Here is a 25,895-nt window from a genome sequence, read left to right as displayed (position 1 = left end):
CCTTGCACAGGCTAACGTGGGCTTCTGGTTGTTCACATTTTTCTGGGTTCCTATGGCTTGTCTACATATTCGCATCCATATCTGTAGTGAATATTCAAATAAAAGCCATCTTCACACTGAAGACTCCAAAGTCACAGCTCCAGAATGGTCTCCCCTGAAAGTAAGACTCATATATACATTGATCTGACAATATCTTTCTAAGAAATCTAATTTTCAAGTGTATACGAAGAAAAAAAGAATTCTTATTAACCACCTTCTATACATCCTCCTTCTTCGTCTTAAAACATTAAATCAACTGGTCATTTCAGAAACATTAGAATCATTGTTGAGTCTATTTTTTACTCTCTATAATCAATTATTGTGTATTCATACCTGTTTTGTTCTACTGTCAATATACACCCAGAATCTATTGCCCCTACAAAGTCTGAATCACCATCTCTGTTCACATGGATTGGTGCAAAAATCTCTTCTTTCTGTCCCCAAACTTGGATCCCTACAGTCTGTTTTTCATATGGCAGTGAAAGTGAACTCTTGAAAGTATAATGATTGCATTACTGCCAAAATCTTCATCATCTTTAGAATAAGCACAAAGACCTTGTCCTTGAGGATAAAATAGAAGGTGTAGGTTTTGGTCCTCTCAGATGACATCTGCTAACGTGACTTCTTTTACATCCACTCTCCTGTAGTCCCTTTGCCTTAAAGGCATACTTACAAATACAAATAAACTGCAATGAGAGTAGAATAAGGAAAGAGTAAACATAACGATTGGAATCCAGGAGGGAATCATGGAAATGATCATGGAAAAGTTGATGTTTGAGCCATGCCATTAGATGGGATACATGTTGAAAATTAAAAGTGAGAAAATGATAGCATGCTTGCAGATGATAGAAAGATACTATAAAAAAACTGAGCACTTGTTCTGTCCTAATGGAGGTATTAAAAATGCGTACCAATCAGGCAGTCTATGTATACCTAGGACATACGTTCTTGGGGTCCTGGGATTGTAGCTGTCCTTGAATAGATAAATCGTTGTAGTAACAGTGAAGGGGTTGGACCACAACATTATCTAGCAAGCACACTCATCAATGTCAGTGCATAGGGTCTCTTTCCTCCTCTTCAAACTTTCTCCTTCTGTACCCCATATCCAATATTCAATGAATCAAATCAATTCTCAAGTGGTCATATTAATGAATATACACTTTAATATATATTAAGTACAATGAGGACACTGGGATGCAGACAATTTTAGTATTAGTGAGAAATAAAACTTTTTGCCATACCCTCAATTGGGTTGCTTATGTCAGGGCGATGGACCTAAATAAGGACAGATATTTAGAAAGCAGAGGAAAGGACTTACCTTGGACAAAAGAAAGGTCTGCTAGTGCTGCTTTCTCTCCTCTTTGGGGCTCCCCAGCTGTCTTTATGGCTCTTGTGACCTCTCAGTCTTACATAGCATTTCCTCCATGGTATCTGTGAAAATAGTACCCCCAAAGCATGCTTTGGTAAATCATGTTTGGAACTATGGAAAAATGTCAAATGGGTTTTGATTTTTGAGCCTCAATGATAAAACCTGGAGTTATAGAATATGTTTTACTCTAAACACACACACACACGCACAACCAGAGAGGGAGAAGACAAACAGAAAAGTGAGACTAACTTTATATCAGTGTGTTTTATAGAATCTCTAAAGCATTTGCCCAGGTTTTAAGGGATCAGTAGACATTCACATGTTTATTGTCAGAGTGAAATCCTTATCTAAATAAAACTTAGGAAAATATTCCATAGCACATCACAGACAGAAGAAAAGAATTGCTTTTTATTCAGTGCTTGCTTGGTTCACACACAGGCTGAGTCTACATATCTCTCAGCATCACCAGTTATACAAGTGACGCACAGGTTATGACTTGCCACCGCCTAGTCCTGCTGGAGCAGAGCATGGGGGGCAGCAGAGGAAATGTGATTCCAGGACCTTCCAGCCCCTCGGTATTTCACCCAACTCGGGCCTGCTCTAGGTGAGGCGGGGGCACAGGTGGAGGGGAGCCCCAGCCCCCAGCAGTCAGGTCTGCCTTGCTTGTGCTCACTGTGGTAAGGGCGAGGAAACTGGGCGAAGACCTGGGGTGAAGTGTGAGATGCCCTGCTGTCCTTTCCATCCCATCCCATCCCATCCCGAGGGGAAGAGGGAAAGTCTCCCTGCAAGGCAAGTCCCAGCATGCACTTGTTTTCTGCTAGTCTGTGTCTGCGTGAGGGGGCGCAGGGAAGCTGTGGGGAGCATGGAGCCCAGCAGAATACATAATGCTGTACTTTTTCTGGATCTGTCAGATCTCATAAAAGGTTAAAAAAAAAAACTCCCATCATTTAAGGGAAAAAAGAAAAACTTGGTTCAACTGATGATTTTTATGAATATATTCTTATAAATTATTTTAGAGTCTCATATTTCTCCAAATGAGAGCGATAGAAGTGGGAGTGGTTGTCAGTTTATTCCACTGTACTATGGTAAAATGCCTCTTGTCTAGCATTCCATGCAGAGGAGATTCCATTGCATATTTGCCTGGTCAAGAAATGTCAAACTGACTAACTTCCCTGGATTTCAAAGATCTTTCCAAGCAGCAATATGGAAAAAAAAAAAAGTATCACTTCATGCTATATCAATAAATATTTTTTCTTAAATTGTAAGAATAGAATTAGAATAATCCCATTTTAAATTAAAATGCTGCTGTCTTCCCTTGATATCTTTGATTTATGCTTGTAACTTTGTTTCTGGGCTAAGACATTGGAGCAAGTTTCAGAAGTGGGTGAAATCCCTTTTTCCACTGTGTCCATGTTGGACAATAATGATGGCTCTTTGTCCCCAGTGGAAGCCTCTTCCTAACAGTCAGTGGTCTTTTCCTTCCCAGGCCGGACATATATTGTGAACTTGCACTGTGATTATTAATGCTTAACAAGACCTTCTCTTCGTTTATCAAGGACAGCCCTGGGGACCATTAACAAGGCTCTGTAATGGGGAATGGAATTAACCTTTTTTAGAGAAGATCGCAGGTCTATTAGAGAATTCATTATGCAGGGACTGGTTAGAGAAGGGGTCTCTATAATCTCTTTGGCAAACAAAGTGGCTTAATTCAATATTTGAGGTGTTAACCTAATTTCTCACAGTTGTTGCTTAATTGAACCTATCCTATCCCAAGTGATATCTGGACAAGAATACCGGAGAGTCTTTAAACTGGTCCATAATAACTACTCTCAATGTGCAAGGCAAATTTAGGGTCACCAGCCAAAGACTTAGTTAAAGAATTAGGTGCCATAGGGAAACGCACAGATGAACAATGCCTGGCAGGAATGCCCTTGCTTTCTCGTGGAAGCCTTAGTTGAGAAAGTCCAATGCCATGAATGAATTGTCCGAATCAGACATTAAAATATATGGGCCATGTATTCCTGTGAAAATTTCCAATAATATGGAAGAAAGTGGAAACTTATTTCAAAGTCTTAGTAGACTTGCCAAAATTTAAATCCTATGACTGGGTATGACAAATAAATACCTTTTCTGATTAGCTAATTCAGTCATGACTCTAAGCAGTCCTGGGAAGGTGGGGAAAAATGGAAGAAAACTAGCAGATACCAAATTTCTAACTTACACTGGCATGTTACAGAAATATTTTATTTGGCCAGGGGGGGGCATGCCTGTAATCCTAACACTCGGGAGGCTGAGGCAGGAGGATTGCTGCAAGTTTGAGACAAGCCTGGGCTACACAGTAAGTTCCAGAGTAGTCTGAACTACATAGTGAGACCCTGTCTCAAAAAAACAAAAAAAATAAAAAAGTAAAAAAATAAAAAAATAAATATCTTATTTGATAAGCTCTGTAATCCAACAACAGGTATACTATCACCTCAGTCTTACAAAGGGAGCATCTGAGAGTGCTCAGGTAGGTGGAATGGGTTCTTAAAGTTCACACCTTAAAAACTGGAGGTGTTAGGAAGCAGAGACATACACAGTCCCATCTTCCCAAGGTTCTTAGACTTGATATTCAAAAGAATCTAAATACGGATAAAGCTTTCAAGGTATTTAACATAAACAGATATTTTTACTTATCTCAGAAAGGAGGATTCATGAGAAGTTGAGTCTTCCCAACAGGGCTGAAGATGTGGCTTGGTATACCAAGAAATGAATCTTACTTGACACAAACGTAAGTTCTCTTTAGGGTTTTCACTTTTAAAAGAAACATAGATCTTTAGCCATGCTCTGCATAAGAAATGAGAGTGTTAACCCTTCCCTTTTTTTTAATTTAGTTTTTTATCAAAGTAATGCACGGGTTTTGTTTAAATATCAAATAATGCTATAATTCCTATAATGCCAACAACAAAAGATAGCAGCCCTTGTTCCAAGCTTACCATTTGTGCTTTCCCACTTCTCTTTCTTTTAGGTTTTCTGCTCTTCATCTTGAGTTGCTGATGTTCCATGGGTTTTCTGCTCTAGTTTTTTTTTAATTTCAAAATATCTATTAAGCACAATGTGAGCAGAGCCTAGGATTCTAGCAACACACACTCATGCACACATAAACACTCACTGTTCTGCTACTCCTGCATTTAAATATTAATTTATGAAAGAAAATGGACTGAGAGAGATGTACCATTCTAGGTAACGTGAGGATGGGGATGGTAGTGGCCAAAATAGAGCAGATCATTTTCTCCTCGGTGGAGTATATGTTTCATTGAGAGAGACAGACAGAGAAATGAATATAGATGTACTCTTCCAAGCAGATAACATAACAGGTAGAGCTTGTTTTTTTTCTAAAGAGAGCTAGGGCTAGGGAATGGTACATGAGCAGTGCTGGGTGAATTGAGATGTTCCTTTTCCAGGCTGGCCTTGAACTCACTATGCAGCTCAGGCTGGCCTCAGACTCTAGATGATCCTCTTCCTGGGCTTCGGAAGCCCTGGGATTACAGGCATGCACCACCACGCCCTGCTGAGAATTGTACTGAAATTAAAGCCCAGTGTTCACATTATTTTGACTATAGATTCATTTTACACGAAGCTGTACGTATTATGATTACTTTTTTTTCTTGAAACATTTCTGTTTTCCCCAGAATTAATCATTGCTTTGGCAAGAGAGCTGAGTGGGGCGTTGATTTGCTTCTGTTTTCATAACTAAGCCCTCAGCAGTCTCTGTCTGGATAAAGTGCTTTTCAACAGGACTGAAGAAGACAAGAAATGGCAGACCCATGTCCTGCGCTGCACATCTGCTCCCTCCCCGCCTGGTACCTGCCAGCTCTCCTTCACTGTCATCTGGAGAAACAGTGCCAAGTCCCCTGGATAGGACACCTCTCTCCCCGCAGTTTCCTAGGAAAAGGTACACATAGGTGAAGCATTTAAAAAATATTTTTGCCTAAGAACATTTCTATTTACCTTCCCAGTTGAGAATTAATTTGTGTAATCTCCAATTGAAAAAATATTCTCCTTTAGAATTGGGAAGACATTGTTCTGTTATCTCCCGGCTTCCAATGTCTCACATGAGAAGTCACATGCCATTTTGAATTTTTATCTTTTCTGTGCAAAACTGGTATTTTTTTTTCCTTCACTCAGACTTTTCAGATGGTTTCCTCACCCCCGGCGCTGCCGTTTTGGAAGAGGCTTCCTTTGGGTATCGATACTCTCCTGTCCAGGAACACGGTGCTCCAGCCCTGCGGTTCAGGAGCTCTGACTCTGTCATGCTTTCCCCGTGTCATTTATAACCGATCTCCTCATGCTTTTCGTAGCTTCTCTTCTAGAAAGGCCACTAATCAGTCATGGAACCTCCTGATCTCACTCCTTACATTCATTCTTTGTTTTTTTTTTTTTATTAAAGATGGCAGACATACATGACAACAAGAAATGAAGATACTAAATAAAAATTTCAAATATATGTATATATGACAGCAAGAGAAGGATATGAAATAAACAAAAATTTATGCAACACAGACTGATAATCCAAATACATTATTAGTTTGATATGATCTTCAAACATTATATGTTCTTTCTCATTTTCTTTTCGTATAATATTTTTGAAATAATGTATTTACAAATAAAATAAAGTTACATAATATAGTTGAGAAATTGTCCTCAAACTTTTAAGATTTATAAACTCCTTCGTTTTATTAAATTGATAAATATCATATGCTTGTTGATTGTATCATTTACATTTTCTAATAAAACTTCCCACAGAAAAGAAATATACTTATATTTGAAATCCAAAAACAACTAAAAGAGTTCACATTTTTAAGATCAAATTTTTCTGTTTCTATTTTATTATATCCCATACTTATTTTTATTATATTTTTATAAGCATAATGATAGAATTTAACACCTATACATATGTAATATTCTTCCCAAATGACTATGAATTAAATCAAGCATGCAATTTAGAGAAATCATAAGTGGCAAAGAAACTATCGATATGCCCAATGTGCAACATCCTACCACATTCATGACCATGTTTCTCATTTAATAGTGCACACATATGTGTAAAAACATACCCCCCCCACATATACACAATGCATATTTTCTACAATACAATTTAGACTTTGGTTTAATAAAACAGAGCAGTGATGTGTGGAATGTTTGTGATTCTTACATTCATTCTTTGGGAATGATTTAAATCCATTCATCCCTCAAATTTAATTCTCTGTCCTTTTGCTCTTTCTTTGTTTCCCTTTTGAGAAATTTCTTCAGCTTTACATTCCAGATTGTCTGTTGAATTTGTCCCATCCTTTTAAGCAAAAAAAAGAAAAAAATTCCATTTTACAGCAAGGTTGATTTCCTTTCACTTAACACCTTCTAATATTTGAAAATTTCCAATATTAATTTTTAATTTTCAATATCTTTATATAGTTCTCTGGTTATTTCTACACGTAGCATCCTGACATTATTTCATGGACATGACATTTTCTCTTATTTCTCTAAGGAAATATATTAAAATTTTCATCCACCCTCTATTTTTATTTTCTTAAGGCTGCATCTGTTTTTCTGCTTACTTTACCTTTCTCTGTAGTGTTAGCCTCTTTCTTCAAGTGTCTGCTGGTCCTTGGCTGTTTGTTCCCAGACTTGAACAAATTGCACAGATTTGGCATTTTCTTTGCCTTTCTTTTTGGAAACAATCTGAAATTAACAACAACAAAAAAATTGAAAATATCGAAACTTCCATTTTTGGAAGCTGAATCCAAAAATACTTTCAAGGGCTGACAAAAATAGCTGAGTGTATGTGGAAGTTCCCTATGGGTAAGTTTAAAAAAATACCAAGGAGACCTCAGTGAAAATTGCACCCAACAGAGCAAGTTTCAGAAACTGGCCACAAAAAAATATTTATATTACTTTTTATGGCAGGTGGAATGTACCAAGGGGCCAAAACTGGAGGCTATGGAATTGGGGTGTGCGAGGTGAGAACAGAAGCCTCCCTCTTGAACCCACTTTTTAGAAAGATGCCTGCTTCTTGTTTAAATCCTATTTAAAGGGGATCAGACTACATTTATGAGAAGGGAAAATGGCGAGCCTTTCAGTATAAAGCGTTTCTAGCTGGGGTTCTTCCATTCCTGCAGAGTACTGATCTCAAAAGCCAACTCACTCCAAGGTAAATATAAAACACACACACACACAAAGATATTATGTCAAAATTTACAGAGAAATGAAGAAAAGCAGAAATTGTCAATAGACAAGAGTATATTCCTCTCAAAATGTTGCCATGTTGCCATAAAGGTGAGAAAATCAAATGTCCTGGACCAGTCTGAGAGATAGCAGCCCTGACTACATTTATTTTTATAGTTTCGAATTTCTTTCAGGGGAACGGTCCCTAGTCACAGCGTGGGGCAAGGAATGGAACGAAACTCTTGGGGTCACAGATGTGGAGTCACAGCTGCCAATCAGTTTATCAGTACTAAAAACTGACATTTTGGACTTCATCTGTAACTTTCTGTATTTTTTTATGTTTGATTTTTGTACCGGGGATCAAACTCAGGACCTTGTACTTTTAAATCTATGGCCCTGTCACTTTCTTATGTTTTATTTCTCAATTACTTTGTACACTAAAGGACAAGAATGGTAGTTACTGATTGTAAGAAAATTACAAGTAAGACTTAGTGAATAACATGATAATATTGGCAGGATTTCCCACGATGAGTGTTGCTGCCCCCATGTGAGCAGGACTATACCTTGGGTTACGTGATGGTGCTGCTCTAGCTGACGTCTTGTTCTGAGACCCTGTCTGAATTTCCTGGCTCCCCTTGGAGACACAAGTTAAGTGGGGGTAGGGCGAACATCTGCAGCCCTGACCTGTAAACAGATCTGTCATGGGACAAAGGAGAGAGTTTGAGAAGAATGGGGACCACGTACTGTTGATCTTTCTGTTCACTGAGCTCAGATACGTTTGTATCTTTCATTTTTTAAAAAGCCCAATGCTAATACCGGTTTATTCTATTCATTCCTGAGTATGGCTCAGGACACTTGGAAGGAGAAGCACTTGTTAATACACACCCTCATCGTCAGCCCATGGACCACTATTGCAGGGAAAGTGAGAAAAAGATGTTTTGGAAATGCCTTCATATATAAAGTAATTAACTACCAACATCATCTCTGGGAGTAAATTGAGATATTTGTTTAATTTTGAGTTCTTTATAATTGGACTATCATACTCAGTGAAGCTGGCCTTGAAAGGCATTAATCCAAGGAGTCTGTTTCTCCCCCGGATTTATTCCCTTCACCTAAACCAGGGAGCCAGTTTTAACAGCTTGACAGTTCTCCTTCTGAAAATAAGGAGGAAGAAAACCAGCACTATGATTTACACATTCCAGAGCCATGGCAGTGACTGAGTGAGTCAACATTTCCCATTCAAGAATCCGTATCTGAATCTCAGGTCAGCTGTGGCCAGGGTTGGTGAACCTAAGGCATGAGTGCTGCACCAGCTGTTGGTTATCACTGAAAACTTGAAAAGGTTCGTTGTCACTGCCAAGGCCACTGGTGTTATTGCTGAGGTAAATGTCTTCCAACTCTGATGTTTAATTCCATTCAAACAGGGGCTCTAGAAACCTGTCTTGTAGCTGATGACCCCCTGAGGTTTCCAGGAGCAGTTTTGCCATCACAAGCCTTTTTCTTAGGCAGATTGGAGATTATATTTTAGTGCTGAAAGATTTTGTTTTAGTTGAAAAATAAACTGGGGAACAGGAGCACTGCTTTTAACAAGCTATGCCACTCGGCTCAGTAACTTCTCTGGCCTGTAGAGCGAGGGTATTAGTTAAGCAGATGGTGATAAACTCCAGGTTTCAGTTGTAAGCTTCTAATTCTACATTATACACTTTTTGAGCCATTGCTCCTGATCCCACTGTTTGTGATTCTATTAAGTCACCGACATGCAAAGACCAGAAGCATCTTCTGGATTCCTGACCAGAAACTTGTACTTTGCCTTCCTTCACAGCTCCCATCGTCCATGAAGACTTGTGGCAAAGAAGAAGCCTAGAGGTGGTCAGACCGTGGAGCTAAGACTGGGCTAGCACGGGGCAGGGAGACTGTGGATGTCTGTGCTACAGGAACAGTACCAAGCATTTCATTAGAAGGAGAGTGCTGACTTGGAAATTGATCAGTGGCAGGCATGAGAGGGCTGCTGAAAGAGAAGGAATAGCATAAATTGGGAAGCAGAACCAAAGTTGTGGAGAAATGGCAACTAGGAGAGAACAGAGAATGGAGGAAGGGAATAGGGGCTAGTAGAGAGGCGCTGCCAGGGTTTGTAGCGTGCATCCCACCGTCCCAGCATGCATTGTGCTAACAGCTGGCTTTGCTTCACAGCACCAAGGTGGAGAGGCTGCGTCCTGTGGCTGTTTCCTTAGGACAGGCAAACAAATGAGGTCCATAGGCCTCAGGTGCACACATCTGGGCTACAGGATTCAGGTAACAAATCTTCTGAAGGAATTAAATTAGTTTAAAAGGAAGGTGATAGATGATAGATAGATGATAGATAGATGATAGATAGATAGATAGATAGATAGATAGATAGGAAGGGCTCCAGTGCCCCTGTTGCTCCCTAGGTTTCAATTATCAGCCTTGCTTATGATGTCAACAGCACAGCAGTGACCGATTTTGGTTCCGCTAAGCCAAAGGGCAATAGAGGAGGAGCAGCACGTTTCCCGTGAGCCTCCTCAACCTCAGTTAGAGCCTAGATCCAAGGATCAGGTGTGAGGAGAGTGCAGGCACAGCCATAATGAGACATGACTCCAAAATCTGTAACTCACTGCATGGCCCTGGAGCTGATAGAGAAGTTCTGACCCAACAACTCCATGATCTCTTTCCAAGCCAGAGGAGTGAACATGGAGACTTTCCGCTGCTTATCCAGTTTTTCTCCTAAGTGGTACAGCCCACAGGCTGTGCTCATGATTTTGTAAGAAGAGGCCCCAGCCCATGAAAGTTCACCCTAACTGATGCCTTTTTGAGAAAACAAACAGGATAAGTGGCAGGGCTATCTAAGTCATAGCTGGGCCATTGTGTGCCCGTGCCAATGCCAGTGCCCGAGACTCGGGTTTGAATCGATATCCTGTGAGAAGCCATCCCTGTCCCTGGAATTTCCTCCTGGGTCATGCCCTGCCCCACACCTGGAGAGCCTGCCAGGTGATTAAACTTGGAAGTGCTGGGCTGAAGACACTTGGTAACCATTTGTTTTCTTAACGCCCAGCTATAAGCAACAGAGTTTATAGTTACAGATGAATTTTTCCCCTTACTGCAAATGGCTTTGATTTAATAATAACATTTTCCAAGCCATTGGCCCATAATGAGGATTACTGCCTGTGGGTATTTAATACGGGAGAAAGAAATGGGCCCATTCACCATCCAAATGGGTGCCACAAAGCTGGCAGCTCGAGGGTCCCAGCGACAATTTTACTGTAACACTGGGGTGGTGTAAATATGTAAACAGTTACGATCTTACGCTTTTGCAATGGATAATTTTGTCAGGAACCTTTAGAAGCCCAGATCAAGCTGGCTCCAGTGCTCTCACCTGGACCGGAAAAGAACTGGTGAGTCAGCAAACTTCATCAGCAAGATTGGGCCCAGGCCAGAGAGGGCCTTGAGGACGGCCACAAGGAGCGGAGGGTGGAAGCAACAGCAGCAGCACGTTTGGAAAGAAAGGCGAAGACAGAACTAAATGCCAGGTACGAGACTAGAGGGTTTTCTGATGCGGCCTCATATAATACTTTGGTCAACTCTGTGTGGCAGATGCTGATACTACCTGTATTTGTTTTGGAAGCCAGTGCTTCAAGGTGCAAGAAAGTTTCCTCAGGGCAAGACTAAGAAGCAGAGCTAGATTGCGGCGCCAGTGTGTTTGTCATGAAAGCCTAGGGCTTTCCTTCTGTGCAGCATAGCCTGTGCAGGTCCTGGCAGTGTAGTGCTCTTGGGCAAGGCACCTCCAGCCCTAATCTAAGGTGTTCTGCCCTCACGGGGCCCCTTTCAGAGCCCTTAACATTCCGAGAGACTGAGACCAAATCCTCAGCTCTGCTATCGGATGCTTCTGTCTGGAATGGGATCCTCGCAGCCATTTCGTTTGCCTGTGGTCTGTTCCTGGAGGTACTGGGAAACTGGGCCTTCTCTTATTCTGCACAAGCGGAGCCAGTTTCTCCCGGCAGGAGACAGACTATCAGAGAGGGGTCTGAGAAGCAAGACGTACTTCTTGGAGTTTCTGAGAGCAAAAAGCTGTGTCAGCCTGTGTCAGGTGACTGTGCTTTTCTTTGAGGGTAGTGGGGGTGTTGGCGGTGGCTACTGGCTAGGAGTGGGAAAGGGAATGGGGAAGAGGAAATTAAAACCCTAAGGTCTGCAGGCACTTCCTGTGGCTCTATTCAGTCACCATTGTGAGCACTCTACTTCCACCCCACTCCCAGCACTTTGCCTCTTGCCTCATTTGCTGACCTTCCTAATATTTGTTTTGTGTCAAGCGAGAGTTTACCTTACCACGTTATCTGATCCTATTTTCTGGCGTGACACAACCCATATCGTTACACTTCTATCTATTACAGGTGAGGACTTGGGGATAGAGTAACCTATCCCACATCGCCTAGCTGGCCAGTGTCAGAGCTGGGACACTGACTCCTGAGTCAAAATCTCCTGGGCTCAATCACTGCCTCTCTTGACGGTTTTTTGAGGCCGAGTTCCTGCCATTGCACAGTGTCTTAGAAGTCTCGCTGTTACCCAGAGTGTCTGCTCCAACCCCTCCTCCTTCCTCCTTTTGCTATGATCTTTGTGCCCGGATTCTTCATCTCAAATCTCTCTGTCACTACGTGCCAGCACTGTGATCAGTTCTAACCTATTTGGTGGTTTCTGAAATGGTTCTGAAGTGGTATTTAAAATTCAAAAAATGAAATTCAATAGGCGGCAGTGGTTTTTTATTTCCCCAAAAAGATTACAGAAATATTTTCTGAGCTTCGTCAAAGTAATTGATGGTAGAGACTGTGTAATCTGTAGTTAACACGGTGGGGTTTTCTTTCCTTTTTTAAAAATTTTCCCCATTGAGACTCAAATTTGTAAATGGTTTTATATGATATCCTTTCTATTTGTAGTGGTGAAATCACCCTTCCAAGTGAAACATTTTGCAATTGGTCCAGTGACCTAACACCCTGCACAGTCCTGACTGACTTTGAGCCATAGCAAGAGTGCTGCTTGGTGGTCCAGGCAGGGGCTTGGACAGGGGATGGGTCTGGGTGGCCAGAAGTGTGGAGAGCCAGAGAAAAAACTCAGCTGTGTCCAAAGACACGGGGAGACTCATAGTCTGATGGTCAAAGCAGAAGAAAGGAGGCTTAACAAAAAAATCCTCCAAAACCAGGAGATGAAGGCAAAGAAACAGCTAGATAGCAGAATACAATTTGTAAGGAGGGCCCAAGAGAATCCATTAAAATGGCCTTGCATGGAGCATGTTCCGTGTTTGTGTCAGTCACACGAGGTGTCATGCATACACACAAATATGTGCCAGTGCAGACCCTGGTTTAGCATGAATACTAACTTGCCTAAGTACAGCTTCCAAAATGGAGTGATAAAGTCACCACTCAGAACTGTTCCGAAGTCAATTGGCATCTGAATAGTGACTGTTATCTGCTCCCCACAACAGAAAGAGGGTTAGCTACCACCCAGAGGTGCCACCTCCTCAGCTGTGCCGAGCAGTTTTATAGCCAGAATCCGCCTCCCAAGGACCCTTGTGCCCACTACCCCACTACTAAAGAGTGACGACTGTTGCAAGCCGTCCACCATAAGCTTGATCAGAACAGAGTCTTGCTTTGACCTTCCATCTGTATTCTACCTGCAGGAAGGCTGACTGTGCCACCTGGGAGGCTTCCACCTCCAAGGTTCATAGGGAGAAGAGAGGGCACGGGTCTTTGTGGAACAGGCAACCAAAATGTGAAGGGACTTGGCACACTACTCAACTTCCGTAGGGGCTGGAGAGGTCTAAGGAAATGAGGGATGTGTCACCATTTTACTCCTGACCTTCAAATCTCTTCCCAAATCCTGTCGTCTTCTAGTTCTGACCTTGCCCTTTAGCGATCATATTCTCATCTGCATTGCTGGCTGATGAAGCAATCTGCCTTGTTTTCCCTTATTCAGCTATGTTGGCCTACTCTTCCTGCTCTTATAAGCTTCTGTCTAACTTGTGTGTCACCTGGTGGCTCTTTCCCTTTAGTTTCTAGATTGCTTGATAGAACCCCATGACTTCTGCAGGAAGTCTATTGAGTCCCAAAAGCTAAAACCCCTGTGGCCTGTTTGAGAGGAGAATTAAAGCAACTTATCAAAGGAAACTCCCTCCCTGCCAGGCCCTGATTTAGTTAGTTGGCTCTTAATGGTGTATGTAAATTATTTACCTCCAACAGATAGGTTCTTAGTTATTGCTTTTATTTTTGATTCAAGGTACTATCAAGCAATAATATATTTCCTATCCTGATGTGCTGGGCTTGTCCTAGGGCAATACCAAACTTTGTTTCAAAAATTCAGACAACAGGGATTTACCTCCTCTATTAGGGCAGACAGCAAAAAAGAAAAAAAAACAGTCAACAGCAAAGCCAACTGCAATATAGGGTCACTGCTTCCCAGAGAAAGTTCCATTTCCTAGGTGAGTTGATTCCATCTTTAAATGTTGAGATGATTGAGTAGCATTACAGCCAAGTGCAATTCTTCCTTTCACTTGGTTTCTGAAACATGCGCTTCCTATTTTAAGAGAAATATTACAATATAATCAACATATATAACATTTCAGGACAAAGGAAGACATATCTAAACCTTAAAAATGTCACATTTTCCGTTTTTTTTCTCTTGTACATGACATAAATAACTACATTGTTCCATGCTGCACAAATACTAGCAATGATTTATGAAGCCATCTTTTTTTTAATCAGATTAAGGAAGTATTTTTATATGGCTGGGTTGAAGGTTCTTGGCAAGTTTGAGGCAAGATTTGGCCCAGCTCTTAACTCCTCTTGCACTGTAGTATCAGTACATAGTAACTCAGATGCCTTCATTTTCATCCTGGGGTGAGGAATATGTTTCAACATGCCATTTCTTGTGACAGAAGACATAGGCTTCCGCCACATGCTAACTCCCTTCCCTTTGTTCTTTTTCCCTTATAGATTGTTATAGGACACCTTTTTTATTTTTCATTTTAGTATGCAAAATTTATTAGCTTTTCTCAGTTTTTGCTCTAAACTTTAGTACCCAATCCCTCACGATCCCCCCAAAAAGCAAGAAGTGGGTATACTTTGTCCTGCTTCCCCTCCTAGTGCATGATCAAAGTTATAACTAGCAATATCTGTCCATTGCAGTAATTTTGCTCCTAGATCTTTCAACTTCCTGCTTTTTTTTTTTTTTCACTTCAGCTTTGAATGGGATCGTTGCTCTTGATCTTTAAGGGCCTGGAACCTGCTATGATTTGCCAGAGGGATTTGCTGTAGGAGAAATTTCCCTGGCTTAGGCTCAGGGCCTTGGTATAACTACGTCACTATCAGCCACCACAGTAGAGCAACTGTGTCATTTTTTTCTGTGGTGTCAATGCATCCAGGGTAGAACCTGAAGTCTCTCAGTTATCTTTGGAGCTATAACTTTTCTTAATTGAGAAAAATAAAAGTTTCTCAGTGCTTATCTAACACAGCTGGATGCAAGAAAGTCCCAGTGGACCAGCAACTGCCTCAAATACATTTTAATAAAACCACTTCCAAGAAGCCATGTGCAACTGAGATAAGAATATGAAACAAATCCACAAGCTGGAAGGAGGTGAGAGAGACAACAGAGAAAGGTCTTTGTGTAGGTCTTGTGGGAGTAATGAAGTTGGTCCTTGAAGGGCACACGTCTTTCAAAATTTTCCACTGTCATTCACCCTGGGCTGCTTTTCCCTTTCCTGTCCTACAGGCTTTCTGCAAATGTGAAAATTACAACTCAATTATGTAGGCAGTAGAAAATCTGCTTACTTTGAACTGGAATCATTCTTTTATTACAAACCAACATATATTGAGCTGTTCTATGAACAAATACTATGTTGGACATTATTTCTTCCACAGGGTGAATAAGCTCATTCCTGACCTGTAGGAGCTTACAGTCTGGTGGACAGAGAGGTAACCAGTTAAACATAAGACAAGCCCAGGGAATGCCAGGGAATGATTAATATTTTCCAAGTAAATCAGAGAAAATTACCCAAAAAAGTGATTTTCCAGTTCAACTTTAAAGAATGAGTACATTTTTAAATACTTGGGATGAAAAGATCGTTTCAGAGAGAAAGGACTGTGAAAGTGTGAAAAGAGACAGCTTTAGGGGAGGCTGAGGCATCGGATATGCAGAAATGGGTGTGCAGAAGGATTTGGGGAGATTCACTTGGAAACATATTGCGAAACTTGATGAAGGTCTAAGAGCTTTTCCTTTGAAGTACAGGAAAGCTGTCCCAGGTGTTCAGACTGAACATGATAAAAACTGTGTTACAAGGACTCACACTGGCAGCAGAGTGGGCTGGGTGGGCCTGTACCACGGGAAAGAGACCAATGTAGAGTCCATTTCATTTTAGCAAGTAAGAAATGTAAAGACTGAGAGAGTTAATGAGGTCCTGAGCTGAAGTGGTGGTTATAGACCTGGAGAGAAAGGCAGCCACAGGCAGCATGCTGTTGGAACAAACTAATGGGGCTCAGAAAATACAGGAGAATTCTTACCGTCATCTGTGGAAGAGTTGTCAGCACAAGGAGAATGGAGATAGCCTTGCACATCCTGGTTGATCATCGATAGATCATAAGCGATTTGTGTCCTGAATCCCTGAGCTTGATGAATTTGGGGGCTATTCAGTACTTAGCTCTGTGTATAACTCAGCAAGGCCTCTCATCCCTAAATATAATGCATGCAGTGTTCATCGCTTTTGCAGGGAGAAAGGAAGCACCATTAAAGGACCACTCAGACCCTCTGCACCATCAGTTGAGTGATATGTGCAGCACTTTGCATGGTACACAACGTGCTACAGCTCACATAGAAATGAGAGGGGTACAGAATGCAAAGCAGGGGCAGGGAGGAGATAGGAAGGCAGAGAGACACACAAGTCTCCATTGCTTAATGGATAGTTCCAGCAGGCAGAGGAAGTATCCAATTGGGACCATCAGCCAAGCCTAAAATGTCCTCCTGCCCAGCACCTGGCCTTCTTGGCTCTTTTCATCCATTTTTGGTAATTTTGGAAGCTTCGTTTGGCTGGTGCGCTTTTTGGAGAGCTTTCCCTGGGGTCAGGTCCCAGCAGTGATCACTGGCTAAAACAGAATGTGGACAGAAAATACCCACAGTGGAAAAATCCCAGCAGGGATTTTCATGACATTTTTCATGAAATAAGAATAAGGCAAAGCAAGAAAGAATATGTTTATGATGACCACAGCCCATACACTACATAACCCTCTAAATAGAGGCCATCATCAGGAAGTCTTGCATAAACTTGAGTTTTTTGTTTAATTTAGAGAGACTTTGAGGGAACAGAGGCATGTGAAGGTGCAGAATCATATGTCAGAATTGGTTGTTTGAAAGACAACTACAGGAGGGTGAAATTATCATCTTGAGAAGGGCATCTATGGAGTTATATATATCAAAGGGTTAACTTATACCTGGAAATTTTCCTTCCTGAGTAATATTATTATTCTCCACTGTCTACGTCCTTCTCAAAGTGTCACATCTTTATACTAGTGTCATTCTCAAATGCATAAGAATTATCTGGAGGACACGGTGAAAAATTCAGATCATCTAATGGGCTCTTTGCCTTCTGTTTGGCAGTTGATGGGGGACCTCTGTGAATTCCCATCTCGTTCTGACTTTCCCTGAGATCAAAGACAAGGAATCCGGGAAGGAAGCAATCATTCCAAAGCCAAGAAAATACATCTCCAAATGTGAGTAAATGTTCAAGCTCCTTAAATTCTGTATTCACCTGCGGCAAAGAATGAGAAAGGAGAAAGCAGCCAAGGCTTGAGCATTTCAAATATGGGTGATCGTCATTTCTCCTGGAATAATAGGCTCCCCTTGGAGAAAGAAATTACCAATTACTAGTCGTTCATATGGCAGAAAATTGCAAAATAAATATGTTCTTCCATTTCTAGGGTTTGCAATTGACTATAAGGCAGGATGATGCAGTATTAATAGGCAGCTATCAAATAGGAGGGAGATATTCAATTATACAATCAATTTAATGTTCTGGGTCAGTTACCAAAGAAATCTGTTCTCTCACTATTACTAATTTAGAGCTTTCGACACCTGATTCTGAAGCGTTTTTTTGGGGGGTGGGATTTGGTGTATCAAATTCTTCCGTAAACATCTGCGACAGCTGTGTAAGGCATCCCAGACTCGTTGGCCTCTCTCCTCCTGCGGTCTGAGGGTGGCAGTGCGAGCAAACACCCGCAGTGAGCTGGCAGAGTGGAGCTGGGTGAGCCGTCCAAAGCTGCTGTTGACTTTCCACGTGACACACTTCAGGACGAAAGTGTCAGGACATTTGGCCACACGTCCCAGGTGGTGTACGCATGCCACCTCCAGCGTGCATACTCCCACAAACCCGGGTGTCCAAAACGGGTCAGGAAAAGAGAGACAGGCATTTACATGAGTCCGCACTGAGCTTCGGTGATGAAGGGTTTTCTCGGGAATCCTCGTAGTGCTTTTCCTCTGGCCTGCAGTAAAAACCGCCATGTTCCTTCTCAAGTAGCAATAGCAAAGTATCTTTGTGTCTTGTGTCCACTGACTGGTAAGTGGTTCTCTTAAGCCGGTGTTAAGAATGATTCCGAGCATCAGACAGAGACAGAAAAATTGACGCGGTGCATTGCATCACTCCAGGGGAGGATTTGGCTATGCACGTCATAATTTTGCCAGAGGTTATAACTCTGTGCCTCAAACAAACGTCATGATGTAAGGACTGGGAATGGGTAAGCAAAAGCCTTGGAGATGTAGGATGCTTTCTGGTGTTCATTTCAAAACATGTGAATACTCTGTACATGGCACTCTCTAAGCGATGGCCCGAGACTACAACGGGGCATGAGACTGCTGAGCCTGAGAGCTCAGCTGCAGCAGAAAACTGAGTAAACTGACAACCAGTGAGTCACCTCAGGCCTCCGAGCAGCTCATGGTTGAGAAATCTTGCTTCTGCATGTACTCGCGGAGGGAAAATGACTAATAGAATATCAAGTACATCATTTGCTCACAAATGATTGAATAAAAACACTTGCTGTTGAATTGAAAGAAGGCGTGGCTGTGATATCCTCAGATATCCCTTTAAGTTTGTGCTGGGGTTCAAGAATGTGATGGACCTAAAAGACCTTAACCTTTGTAATTCATCATTTGGAAGGCTTTACAGGTGGAAAAATCTATTTGGTGCTTTGACCACAGTTTCAATTCTGAAAGTTTCCCAAGTGAAACAAGGCATGGTAGAATCAACAGAGAATGGTATAATATTGCATTTAGCAGTTGGGAGAAAAAAAATCAAGAGGTTTTATAGAGGCTTTTGGAAAAGAGTTCACTTCTACATTATGTTTGTTTAATCCAGCCCTAATTATTAAGAGCAGTGCCCTGGTCTTCTCTGACCTGCTGAATGTGCAGGCAATGTTGACTATTTACTTTCATAGGTTTTCTACTGCAGCATTAGGGAAAATATAAAAACCAAAGCCTCTTCGCTTTGTTCTTTGTCATAGACTGGTATGTCCAGAGGGAACAGTCACTAAGTAATTTTGACTGAATACTGCAGAGCATAATTTAATTCAGCTGCATGAACAGATATTTGCTGTTTCTTAAACTATGTCCTGATTTTTCCTTTTCATTTTCCCCTGCTTTGCATTATCTATGCTTCAGTTCTCTTCCTCTAATGCATATTTAAGACTGTTTGGATTTGGAGGCATAAGTCCATAACAGCAGTCCTCTGGTCACATGGCTAAGTGGCCCAGGAATGAGTGTGATGCATTGACTGTCTCCACATGTCAGGCACTGTGTTAGGCAGCTTAAAAGAAAGGCTGCTGTTTGCAGTTACAGCAGAAACTTTGTACGTAGTGTAACTCGGTGTTCTCTGCAAGGGAAATATCATTCCCAATAAAGTGCTCTCACACTTTTCTGATATACGTTCAGGGTGATTTGTCACAACACAGTTGACTGTCAGTGGACCATCAGTGACAAGTCCTTTATTTTTTTAGACCAGTTTTACATTCACTGCAAAATAGGAAGAAGATGCAGGATTTCTAGTATATTCTCTGTCCCTGCACATGTACAACCTCCCCCAGTATCTGCATTCCTTAGAACAGTACATTCGTTACAGCCGATGTGTCTGTGATTATGTAGTCCTAATCACCAAAGGTGATATGGACACTTACCTTAGGAATCTCTCCTGGTATGGGTAATTCTATCTGGGGAATACATAACGGCATGTATTTGCTGTTGTGGTATCACACAGAGTAATTTCATAGCCCTGTAGAGTCCATGTTCAGATTCATACCTCTTCCCCCACCTTAAACTCGACCTTTAATCTGTTAATTGTGTCCATAGTTTCCTCTTTTCCAGAACTTCGTATGGTTGGAATTGTATGGTAGTAGACTCTTTAGACTGGCTTCTGTCTTTTTATGATTAAAGCTGTTACAATATCCATGTGTAGGATTTTGTGTGGAGATATATTTTTAACTCCCTTGGGTGAATAGTAGGGAATATAATTACTGGGTCACATGATGAGGGTATACCCTGTTTTATAAGAAACCAGCAAACAGTAGCCCAAAGTGGCCGTACCATTTCACATTTCTACAAGCAGCGAGTTTCTGTGCTTCACATGCGCGACAATATTTGGTATTGTCAGTTCTGGAGTTGGGCCATCCTGCGAGGTGTGTGGTGTATCTCATTGCTTTGGTTTGCGTTTCCATGTGATGTTGGCCATATTTTTTGATGTGATTCTTTAGGATCTGTTTATATTAATTGGTGAGCTCTCTGTTAAGGTCTTTGGCCAATTTTTTAATCTTTTATGTGTCATTTTTTTCTCTTGAGCTTTTAGTTTCTTATGTATTTTAGATAACAGGCACTTAAAAGATACATCTTTTTTTCCAATATTTTCTCCCAGCCTGTAGCTTATTTTCATACTCTCTTGGCCTTGTCTGTCACATATAGGAGTAAAATTTAATTTTAGAAAAATCAAGGTTTATCGTTCCTTGATTTTTTTATCAATGTATTTAAAAAGTTGTCATCAAGACCAAAGTTACCTAGAAGTTCTCCTGTTACTTTCTTGGAGCTGTCGTGAGCTGCCTCCTAAAATCGCTAATAGTCTATGTTAAATTAGTGTTTTGAAAGATGTAAGCTCTATATCTAGATGAATTTGGTGGGGGTGTGGTTACACGCATGACCAACTATTCTGGAACCTTTCGTTGAAGAGAATATCTTCTCCAGTGGCCTTTATTCCTTTGTTCAAAATGATTTGGTCAGGGACTGGGGATTTAGGCCCTGAGTTTGATTCCCCCATACTGGAAAAAAAAAAATCAGTTTGTTATATTTATATGGGTCTCTTTCTGGATGCTCTATTTTGTTCCATTGATCTGTTTGAGTTTTTTTTTTTTTTTCACTGATACCACACTGCCTTCCTTTATTGTAGCTTTATGAACCTGGATGTTGGGGTGTTCGCATTCTGACTATTTTTCCATGAACATTGTATTGTCTGTTTTTGGTCTTTTTCTTCTCCACATAAACTTTAGAATCAGTTTGTTGACAACCAAAAAAATATTAATTTTCATAGGTATTACATTAAATGTGAGGGATAACTAACATCTTGGTAATATTGAGTCTTTCTATCCATACGTGGATTAGCTCTCCATTTAATTCTTCAACTGCTATCATCAAGGCTTTTAGATTTTCCTAATATAGATCTTGTATATATTCTGTTAAATTATTCCTAAAAATTTGGTTGAGAAGTTGCCAATATAAGTGGTATTGTGTTTTTAATTTTTTAAAAAACTTTTTTTTTATATGGGCAATGCTGGTCTGAGTATGGATTAGGGAATGTTCCTCTTCTCTCTTCTGAAAGAGATTATAAAATTTTAGAATAATTTATTCCTTAAAGTTTAAGTCACCAGTGAAAATTTGTGGGCCTCATGTTTTCTGATTTGGAATATTCCATTCTTAAAATTATTCAGACTGCCTGTTTCATCTTGGGTGAATTTGGGCAGATGGTGTCTTTCAAGGAATTGGTGCATTTCTCTTGGTTTTTAAATTTGTGAGAATGGAGTTATTATAGTTTGCCTTTATTATCCTTTTAATAGATATGGGTAGTGATGTTCCCTCTTTCACTTCTAATATTAGTAATCTGTTTCTTCTTTAAGCCTGAATGGAGACTTATGAATTTCATTGATCTTTCAGAAGAATAAGCTTTTGCTTTTGTTGTTCTTTTCTATTGATCTGTCTATAATTTCATTGATTTATTGCTCTTGTTTCTGTTATTTCTTTGTGTTCTACTTGGGATTTAATATTTTTCTTCCCATGGTTTGCTATCATGGTAGATCATTCATGATGCATCTTTCATTTTTTTCTTTCAATATATGCATTCAATGCTATAAAATTTTCTCTACACACTACTCTCACTGATCCCTCAAATTTTAACAAATTGTGGTTGTGATTTCAATTAGTCCAAAATATTTTCTAACTAACTGCTATTGAGATTTCTTCTTTGACCCATATGCTATTTAGAGGTATACTATCCCAGTATTCTGGAAATTTACACCTAACTTTTTTTCCCCATTTCTAGTTTAATTCACTGTGATCTAAGAAGAGATATTATATCATTTCTAATCTTTTAAGTCTTTAAGGTATATTTTTATACCAAAATAAGTCCTAAATTGCTTTAAAATACACACAAGCTTTGGTAGTGTATTCTGTTGTTAGGTGAAGTAGTGTGTATGTGTTCGTTGTATCCAATTGCTTTAATGGTATAGTTACGTTCAACTCTGTCCTGACTGATTTTTTTTTAATGATGGCAAAGTTCACATTTATTAAAGGTAGATAAAAACAGGTTCTGTAGAGTGAGTTTGGATCAAGTAAAAGTAGGAAAAAGGAAGAAAAATAAAAAGCAATACACCCTACAGCGTAGGATGGGTTACCATGAAGAGACATGACAGCCTGCCCTTACTGATTTTTGTTTGTGGGATCTATCAGTTTTTCTCAGAGGGTGGTAAAGTATCTAACTATCTAACTAGTGAACTATCCAACTAACTAGTGAACCATCATCTAGTGGATTCATCTATTTCTCTTTGCTGTTTTGTCCATTTGCCTTACGTATATTTACACTGTTGTTAAACAAGGCCAGTCCCTTTTAACCAAATATCGTTGTTTAGTTGCATCTCGCTTAAAATTTATAACTATTACATTTTCATATTTTATGTTACTACTGCAAGAGAATATTCAAATTGCCCTAAGAGGTATCTTTTTCCCTTGTGTGCAAGAATGAAGTGAAAGCATGCTCATAATTCATAGTCTGAATACTTCAGCTAGGTGCACTTTAATATATTTTAGCTACCCAAGTGACCTGTTGGTTACATCGTTTTATTTTACTAGTAAAAAATTAAGATCTAGAAAAGTGACTCTGGAAAATGTAGCTAATTAGTAGATGAACTTAACTGGATCAACAAATCCTATCTATCTGATTCTAAAATACTTTCCAAGTGTGGCCCTATCTCTTTTTAGTGGAGTTCAAGATTTTATGTTCTGATTTCCTTGGCTATTTTGTATTTCTACAGTGCAAAGGTCTATTTCAGGTCCCACTGTTAGTAGGTCTTTGGGGTGCGTGTCTCCCATTTCATGTGGCAGCATAAATTGTTCGGCTCAGCACATAGAAACTCTGTCTTTGTAACTTGTGTGTTCTGGGAGGTACTGTCCGGAAACAAAGGTTTACAGTTTCTTCCTCTCTTGGTATAAGAAGTGCTTAAGAGGTATGGTTGAACTATATGGTGACTGTTGAAATTTTTAACACATGCATTATAGTAAAAGACGTATTGCCATTAACTCCCCTTAAAGTGCACCCCTTCCCTTGGACACATTTGCCCATCACTCTGGTCACTGTCTGAAGCAGTTCTGGAAATACCCTTTCATGAGTGTCTTTGTGAGATGCAATTTTAAAAATACAGTGAATGTTGCTGTTGAGTGTCAACCTACGGCAAGGCACTTATCCTTATTTATCTTAGTCATTTATCATTTGTTCATTTATATAATGTATCATTTATTTATCTTATTCGCTCCTTACCCTCATTCAGTAGACCTGGTACCATGCAGCTTCTGACTTTTCTTCAAGATCAAGATGACCATGGGAGGTAAATGCTTTGAACTGATTCACAACATTGAGGGTAGCAACAACAGACTAACTGAAGATACTCGTAGGAGAGGACTCCCAGAACTGCTTCTGAAAGCAGCAAGGATAATGGGATAAATGTGTTCAAAGTGGGAGAGAATATTTTGAGATGGATAAATGGCAACATGTCTTTGACTTTAATTTTTTAAATTTAAGCCTTCACTATATATGTTGAGCACCCCTCCTAGATCTACATGCTATTGTGTTAGGTAGTCTATCTAGATTACATCCCTGACCGCCATTATGGAAGATAATAATGTCTACTCTATTGTAAAGTAGGTATTATTTCCTCCTTTTTATGAAGAAGGAAATTAGATTTCAGAGAGTTAGATTAATGTGCTCCTACACACAAAGCTCTAAAGCCATACGCTTGTGTTCAGAGAAGAATTAAGGACTGGTAGTATTTTTCCCATTTTTCTACGCTCCAGCTGCCTTCCAGTGTTTCTTCACTGATGCAATTTTTTTCAACAGGGTTTAAAAACTTCTTTGAAGATTAATTTGTGTTTATGATTTTCAAGAGGAAATGTGCCTCTCTGTTTCAGCCTCCAGCTACTCTGTAACCATTTTTAAAAGTTCTCCCTCACTTTCTGGGGAAAAGCAAAAAACAAAACATCTCCAAGCTTCTGTGCCTACAGAGAAATAATAGGGATTCTTAGGTGGCTGTGAAGCTTGGCACAAGATCCATTTCGGTCCATCATGCGGTTCCTCCTGGCTTTGGTGCACTTGACCCAGGTGTTGGGGCTAGCGGATGAGTTCTTGATGGGAAGAGTAGGGGTCAGCTCAGGTTCTAGAAGATGGGTTTCTCCTTAAAACCAAAGACTACAGAGACCAAGTCTTATTTTGAGCTCGTTGCTTGGTTTTGGAATACGTGAATGAATTATATCGCTTTTACATCTTTCTCATTTTTTGATCTTCTTAGGACACAGTGCTATGTCTGAGAAATGAAGGAATCGAGGCTTAAAGAATGTCAAGGGTCTTGCTTAAGGTTACAAAACTAATTACTAAAAGAAACAGGGCTAGAATCTAGTCCTACTTACTTACAGTGCTGCATAGATAACCCCATGTCTTTTTGGTCCTACAACAGACAACAGACAACAGACAAACCTGGGAGGAAGGTTTCTCTTACAAGTGTTGTTCAAGACCATTGGCTCCCCTCTTAGGAGACTGCCACACCCCTCCCCTCCTGTTATTTTCTTTTCTTAATGAGGGTTCACACCCCACAGCAGGCAGACAGGCCAATGCTCCCCCATAATGTCAGCAGAGGGCCGGTGCCTCTGTTATTTGGCAAGGCAAGTTTCTTGTTCTGTGACAATCTGTGGCGAACACACTGTATAAATCAGAAGCCCACGGAAAGTTCAGGAGTGAAAGAAATAGTATCATGCAGACCTAGGAAGCTGAGAGCTCATATCTGAAACCCTGCAGGAAACAAAGCAAAACAAAACAAAGCCGTGGGCTTAAAACACATTTTATTCTCTCTCTCTCTCTCTCTCTCTCTGAGAAACATGCCAGTGCCATTTGTCTGCTACATAATATAGTCTCCTCTGTACTGGCAGTTCCAGGAGGGTGGGGTTAATTCTTTCTTCATCCTCCAGGTAGGGAAGAAATATGAGATGGGAAGGACCCAGGTAGTCTTGGAGAAGCTGAGAGATGAGGAGGCTAAGCTGGGCCATCAGTACGGGAGGATGACTAGCTACGTGAATTAATCTGTTCCAACTCCCTGGGTTCAAATCCCAACTCAGCCACTTAGCGACACACGAGCAGCTCCATTGTTGAGGACAATGGGTTAGTTCAAGATGTTGAATATTACTAGCTCGGAAAGTCCTAGGTCTTGAGGTGCTGTGCTATTTAGAAAGGTGGGATGAAGAACTGGGTACCACAAAAGCAAACATCTAACATTTATGCTGAATTTATCTTGTGCCACGCACATGGTAGGTACTTCTTAAGTATCGCACCACTGTACTTTATTCTTTCCCTTTATTCAGTTCCTAGGACTCCTTAAGAACCCAAGATGCATAGATTCAATAGATTCAGGATTTTTCTTAATTTTGTTTTCTTTTTCTTTTTTTTTTTTTTTTT

The 25,895-nt window shown here is 40.4% G+C and overlaps 1 long non-coding RNA gene across 1 annotated transcript in view; it reads left to right on the top strand.

Moving 5' to 3' along the window:
- Nucleotides 1-11,551: 11,551 nt before the first annotated feature.
- LOC104866793 overlaps nucleotides 11,552-25,895 on the top strand; it is a 63,903-nt gene continuing 49,559 nt past the window's right edge. The window contains exons 1-2 of the long non-coding RNA XR_781565.3: nucleotides 11,552-11,711; nucleotides 17,258-17,370. This is a non-coding gene — a long non-coding RNA (uncharacterized LOC104866793). The remainder of the gene's footprint in view (nucleotides 11,712-17,257; nucleotides 17,371-25,895) is intronic.

This window comes from Fukomys damarensis, unplaced genomic scaffold, assembly GCF_012274545.1.
Source record: "Fukomys damarensis isolate Sample0158 unplaced genomic scaffold, DMR_v1.0_HiC HiC_scaffold_31, whole genome shotgun sequence".
Taxonomy (NCBI): domain Eukaryota; kingdom Metazoa; phylum Chordata; class Mammalia; order Rodentia; family Bathyergidae; genus Fukomys; species Fukomys damarensis.
The sequence above is the reverse complement of the archived record's forward strand: the minus strand, read 5'-3'. Positions and strand labels throughout refer to the sequence as shown.